At 37.5% G+C, this 6,648-nt stretch overlaps 1 pseudogene across 2 annotated transcripts; it reads left to right on the top strand.

The window, feature by feature from the left end:
- Positions 1-4,024: 4,024 nt before the first annotated feature.
- On the top strand, positions 4,025-6,648 carry LOC145004390 (transmembrane 9 superfamily member 11 pseudogene; annotated as a pseudogene). 2 transcript variants are annotated; one of them, XR_013662375.1, is made up of 2 exons: positions 4,025-4,162; positions 4,403-6,648. The product of XR_013662375.1 is annotated as a transmembrane 9 superfamily member 11 pseudogene, transcript variant X2 (transcript). The 2 variants fall into 2 exon arrangements; XR_013662374.1 differs by having other exon boundaries at positions 4,032-4,162; positions 4,393-6,648.

Below are 6,648 nucleotides of genomic sequence, written 5' to 3'. Positions count from 1 at the left end.
GGATATATTCCTTGTCCTCATAGCAAGTGACCATCCTGATGTTTCTGATCCAATCCATAAAATTGGATCCATCAAAGATGACTCTCCTACAAAGGTTCATGAGAGAGAATGAGCCAGTAGGGTTTGAGCCAGAAGCATTATTATTGGAAGACATCTGAAATGAAAGAATAAGTTTATATTAGATTTCAGGATGGTCCTTAATAAAGCACCCAAATGCTATATTAAGGCTAGGACCCAACACAATATTTTATAACTGTAATCCAAACTATAAAATATTTGAAGGTAGGTGAATGACGATTCACCAATTTCCACCATAAAACAGAATAAATTTTATTAGGTTTTAATTGGTTTAGAAATTCCTAGGTTCTTTGAGGTTCATTGAAGTTTTCAATGGCATGTTTCAATCTCGAGTGTGCCTTTCAAGTTTTGTGACTAGGATGCCGAGGATCACAAAACAAGGTGTGAAATAACCATGCAAATTACTTGGTATACTTAATGTATTACCCCTCAATCGAAGTGCCGGTTAACCACACACGCTCTAACGATACTATGATAAACATTAAGTCACCCTTTGCCTACCTTGATAAGTCCAAGTGAGTGTGCTGGTTAACCACACACGCTCCACTAACGACTTAATCAAAGTGCAAACTGTAACTTCATGGATTAGCATCTTATTCACATTTTCCTAAAGTAACTAAGATTGAAAATTAATAAAAGTTTAGTTACTTTAGTATATTCATAATACTTATTATGAGAATTATAGTCGTTGCTCTACCTTTTTGGCTAACGACCCTCCACCGATCAAGGAAGCAGTGGGTGAGAATAGACACCCATTAAGTTTCCATTTTATAGGCAACAACCTTATACCCCCTTATACAACGGCTTCGTGAACGAGGCCTACTAATGGTAAAACGAATTTTATCTTATACATATATAATTATTAGTCATTTATAATATTATAGAGTATAAGGGTTGAATTTTAATATTTAAAATTCTAGGGGTTGGAACTAAAGTTTTAATTATGACTTTACTTGTTCCAAAACTTGAGGACAAGTTTTGTAAACTTTCAAAACTTTTCATTTCTCATAACTTATGAGTTTATTAGAGTATTAAAATGAAGACTCTTCATTTTCATAACTCTTGTGTTCTTTTAATGGTTTTAAGTCAAGTGTGACTCTTGGTTTCTCTATAACTTGAGGACAAGTTATGGACTCCATTAAAACACATAATGATCAAGAATTAACTAACATGGAGGTTACAAATAATTCCTATGATCATCTAAATTCATAAGTTCAAGAACATGATTATCAAGAATTTCAAGAATCATAACAAACTTATATAAAACTTGTAATTTTTGATAATAGCCATTGTAAATGGATTAGCATATACATTACACCAACTAAAACAAGTTTTAAAACACCAAAACAGTTTAGGGTAATGTTTCTAGTCCATTTCCAGCAGCATGACTCGAAAATCTGAACACTGCAGCATGTACTCGTCGAGTGCATGAACTGACTCGACGAGTTGCATGCATTTCTTCATGGACTCGTTGAGTCTCCCCTTGGACTCGGCGAGTGCATGCGGGCAGTGAGCACAAAACTGCGTTTTTCAGCTATTTTGCATCAATTATCAAACAAACAAGCCTAGGCTTTGATACCACTGTTGGGTTTTGAGCATTCTAACACTCCTATGGTGTACATGCAACCCTAGAAACCTTGGATCTATGTTTGACTAAGATACATGCACAATGATTTTCCAAGGTTTATAATCCTATCTAGCATACATGAGGATCTTTTATTCTAATAGTTAGTAAGAATTACACACCTCTTTGTAGCTTGGATTCCTTTGAAACCTTGTGAACCTAGCACCTCAAGTGTGATGCCTCAAATGCTTCACACAACACCAAGTACACTTGGAATAAACTCTTAAGAGAATAAGAACACTTATTATTTTCGGCTAGCCCTCTTTTATTCACTCTAGTTGCCGAAAATGGTGAAGAATAGCTTCTTTATATAGTATGTTACAATTAGCGTTACACCATGTAAACCCTAATTGTCATGACCTTTCATTTCCATGACCCATGGGTTACGTAACCCCCATGGAGCATCTTATTGGTTTGACACAACTTGATAATCCATGGAGCCTTGACCCACTATATAAGTTATGGATGATTGACACAATCAACCCATATATTTAATTAGTCTTCTTTTGATCACATAATTAATTCTAAATCAATTATTGATCAATACTAACTAAATATTATTATTCTTATTATTAATATATTATAACTTATAATATATTAATAAGCCATAAGTGTCTTATTTCTCTCATTTAGTCTATCAAAGTGCATGATGCCATGCAACCCAAATGGACTATGTCGGGTCGGGTCAAGTACATACCAAATATAGTTATGGACTTAGACACTATATCCAACAATATCTCTATAACATAACTGGTCCATGTGGTTTGGTCATAATCACATGTTTGGTTCAACCTTTGAAAAGTTGACAAATCACATCCTTATGGTTTAAAAAAATTACAACGTCCGTCCCTTTGTTCATATAAATAGACTATTCTTCCCTTTTTCAATATCTTTTTCCTTTTCTATTATCAATTTATAATTTTTAATATCAAAAAATAAGAAAATACCCACTTATCCAACCTCATGGCCCGACCCCTCCTCAACACCCATCGTCACATTGTTCTTTATATCGTCTCTATCTTTCTTCAATAACCACCTTCATCTCTGATCATGAATAATAATTTCACGTAATTCTCCTTTTCTATTTCTTTTATGTTATAGGTCTAGAAACATGAACTTGTATGAATCAATTCCCAATGCCAAACTCGAAGTCTTGAAATAGTTTTACTGTCAAGAATACTTGAAACGGTTTTCCCTTTAAGAAATCTTTTCAAGTGTATAATTCACTACTTCTTATGATTTTTAGTGATTTGAACTCTCCCAACCATCATCAATAAACATAAGTGTACAAAAAAAACATGGATAAGAAAATGATACCTTTAAGATTCCATTTTTTTGTTGGGGGGGGGGGGGGTGTTGAAAATAAGATTTGGATGGAAATTGTGATGATTTTTGTAGAGGAAGGTGGATAAATCGAGTCATTTAGATGGGGAAATCGATTTCGATGAACGGTTCATGGTAGTAATGATGATTTAGGCTTCTAGGGCTTGGAATTGGGGGTTGAACTATTATATAGTTAGACCAACACTTAATCATTCTTTATTCACAAAATTATTTAGTTTGTTGTCAAATGATCGGAGAGCATGACAAATGAAGGATGTGGGGAGTGAGGTCACCGGAGCTGGAAAAGAAGGTCTGTTTCAAAGTAAAAAATCACTTGCAAAAAAAGATTAGGTGGGTTCTTGCACAAGTGTGGGATGGAGTAGTCGTTGATGGTAGCCAAAGAGAATGACAATGAAAATGGTGGAAGTGGTGATCACAAGTAATTATGGTTGATGATATTGGTCATACCGTTGAACATGGAGATTAATCACTATCTTCGCTCGCAAGTCCCAGAGCTCACCTTACATTCTAATTTATACAACTTCTTGATCCCAAAAACACTTTGAAAAAAATATAATTGTAAAGCCTAATTAATTATGTTCTGTTTTCAAATTGCACACGCAGAAAAAGGGTGACATATGGATATGAAAATGAATGATGTGCGTTTAGAGATAACAATCAAAGATGGTGAAGGTTGTTATCACATATCAATGATGAAAGAGGGGTAATGGTGGTGGTGAAAGACATATGAAGATGATGAGGTTGAGGTGAGCGGGATGAGATCGGAAAGTGGGGTGGTGTTTTGGGGATTTTTTAAGTTTATATATCAAGGGATGATGCCTGTGATTTGTTAAAATCACAAGGATGTAATCTATCCATTTTTTCAATTAGTGACTAAAACATTCAATTTGACCAAACAATAGGGACCAAAAATGTAATTTAATCAAAAGAAATCGATGACAAAAGCTTTACTAAAAGGGTTAAAATGGTCATTCGGCACTCTCGATGTAGTCATGAAGTGTCACCGACGATATTTATATCCATAGATCGCTTTTGTTTCTCTAGACATCTCTGGGAAAATCTCGAAGTGCAGCAAGAAGGACCCTCTTCCCTAATTTTCCGAGCCCTAAAGTACAGGTCAGTTCAATCTCGATGCAATCTCTCCCTTTTTTCTGTTCTTACAGTTCAATTGATTTCCCTTTCAATTCATTGTTTCGATTTCTCGATTACATTCTAGTTACCAATCACATTCAAACTCTTTCGATCTAAACAAAAAAACATACAATTTTCCCTTTTGTGATCTCAATTCATCTTCACGGATTTAAACCAACATTGAATTTTTACTCTTTTTGCCTATTGCAAACTAGGGTTTTCCAGATCTGACACGGTGATTACACGATTATGGATTTTTTCGATAAATTCAAGATCTGGGGTTTGTTGATCTGTTTGATATCTCAATTCGCCCATGGATTTTACCTCCCTGGTAGTTACCCTCACAAATACGTCATAGGCGATCCATTATCCGTAAAAGTCAACTCCTTGACTTCAATCGATACAGAAATCCCTTACAGTTACTACAGCTTACCCTTCTGCAAACCCCCAGAAGGTGTAAAAGACAGTGCTGAAAACCTCGGTGAACTTCTAATGGGTGATCGGATTGAAAACTCACCATATAAGTTCAAAATGTACACAAACGACACCCGAATCTTTCTTTGCCAAACGAAACCATTATCCAGTGAAGAATACAAGCTCTTAACAAACCGGATCGATGAGATTTACCAAGTCAATCTAATCCTTGATAACTTACCAGCCATTCGTTACACCAAAAGAGACACTTACTACCTAAGATGGACAGGTTACCCAATTGGAATCAAAGTTCAAGACGCATATTACGTGTTTAATCACTTAAAGTTCACAGTCTTGGTTCATAAATACGAAGAAACAAATGTCGCGAGTGTCATGGGAACCGGTGATGCCGCTGAAGCGATTCCGGTCGGGAAACCGGAATCCGACATTCCGGGGTACATGGTTGTCGGATTCGAAGTAACTCCTTGTAGTGTCAAACACAACCCCGAATCCCTAAAGAACTTAAAAACCTACAATAACTACCCCTCCGCGATTTCTTGTGAAGAGAACACAGTCAACATGGCTATAAAGGAAAACGAGCCGATAGCATTCACATACGATGTCACATTCGTGGAAAGCGACATCAAATGGCCATCAAGATGGGATGCGTATTTGAAAATGGAAGGAGCAAAAGTCCATTGGTTTTCAATCTTGAATTCCCTCATGGTGATTACGTTTCTAGCCGGAATCGTTTTAGTAATCTTTTTAAGAACCGTTCGACGCGATTTAACACACTACGAAGAACTCGATAAAGAAGCGCAAGCACAGATGAACGAGGAATTATCCGGATGGAAGCTCGTCGTAGCCGACGTGTTCCGCGCCCCAGACAATCCCGCGCTCCTCTGCGTAATGGTCGGAGACGGTGTTCAAATCCTCGGAATGGCGGTCGTCACCATCATGTTCGCCGCCTTGGGATTCATGTCTCCCGCGAGCCGCGGAACTTTAGTCACCGGAATGTTGATTTTCTACATGATACTTGGGATTCTCGCCGGATACGTCGCCATCCGTATGTGGCGGACGATATTCTCCGGTGATCACAAAGGATGGGTATCCGTGTCATGGAAAGTCGCGTGTTTTTTCCCGGGAATCGCGTTTTCCATTCTTTTCGTTTTAAACTTCCTCCTATGGGGATCCCATTCCACCGGCGCGATTCCATTCTCGTTGTTCGTAATCCTAATCCTATTATGGTTTTGCATTTCCGTTCCTTTAACTTTTGTCGGCGGTTACTTCGGCGCAAAAGCGAATCACATCGAATACCCCGTCCGTACGAACCAAATCCCACGTGAAATTCCATCCCAAAAATACCCTTCGTGGCTACTTGTCCTTGGCGCGGGGACTCTACCTTTTGGTACCCTTTTCATCGAACTTTTTTTCATCATGTCGAGTATTTGGATGGGGCGCGTGTACTATGTGTTTGGGTTTTTGTTTGTGGTGTTGATTCTTTTGGTGGTGGTGTGTGCGGAGGTGTCGTTGGTGTTGACATACATGCATCTTTGTGTTGAGGATTGGAAGTGGTGGTGGAAGTCTTTCTTTGCTTCGGGTTCGGTGGCGTTATATATCTTCTTGTATTCGATAAACTATTTGATTTTTGATTTGAAGAGTTTGAGTGGGCCCGTGTCGGCTACGCTTTACTTGGGGTACTCGTTGTTGATGGTTCTAGCCGTGATGTTAGCCACGGGAACCGTTGGGTTCCTTTCGTCCTTTTGGTTCGTGCATTACTTGTTCTCATCGGTGAAGCTTGATTAAAAGGTGGGTAGATCATACGGGTTGATATTTGTCTTTTGTACTTTTCAGAAATACGAATAATTGAGTTGAGTTTTTTTTTTTTTTTTTGGTTTAATATTTGGGTATTGTAGTTTGATAACAAGAAGTTAGTTAACTACTACATACGAAAGGAGAAGATTATTGATAGGTAGTTTGTTTGTTTGTGGGATGTGTTTCTTGTTTTGTTGGATGTATGAATTTTTATTAAAACAAGGTTCCATTTTATGTTGGTA

This window comes from Lactuca saligna, chromosome 7 (genome assembly GCF_052625555.1).
Source record: "Lactuca saligna cultivar CGN05327 chromosome 7, ASM5262555v1, whole genome shotgun sequence".
Lineage (NCBI taxonomy): Eukaryota > Viridiplantae > Streptophyta > Magnoliopsida > Asterales > Asteraceae > Lactuca > Lactuca saligna.
Note: the sequence above shows the minus strand (reverse complement) of the source record. Positions and strands in the feature narration are given on the sequence as shown.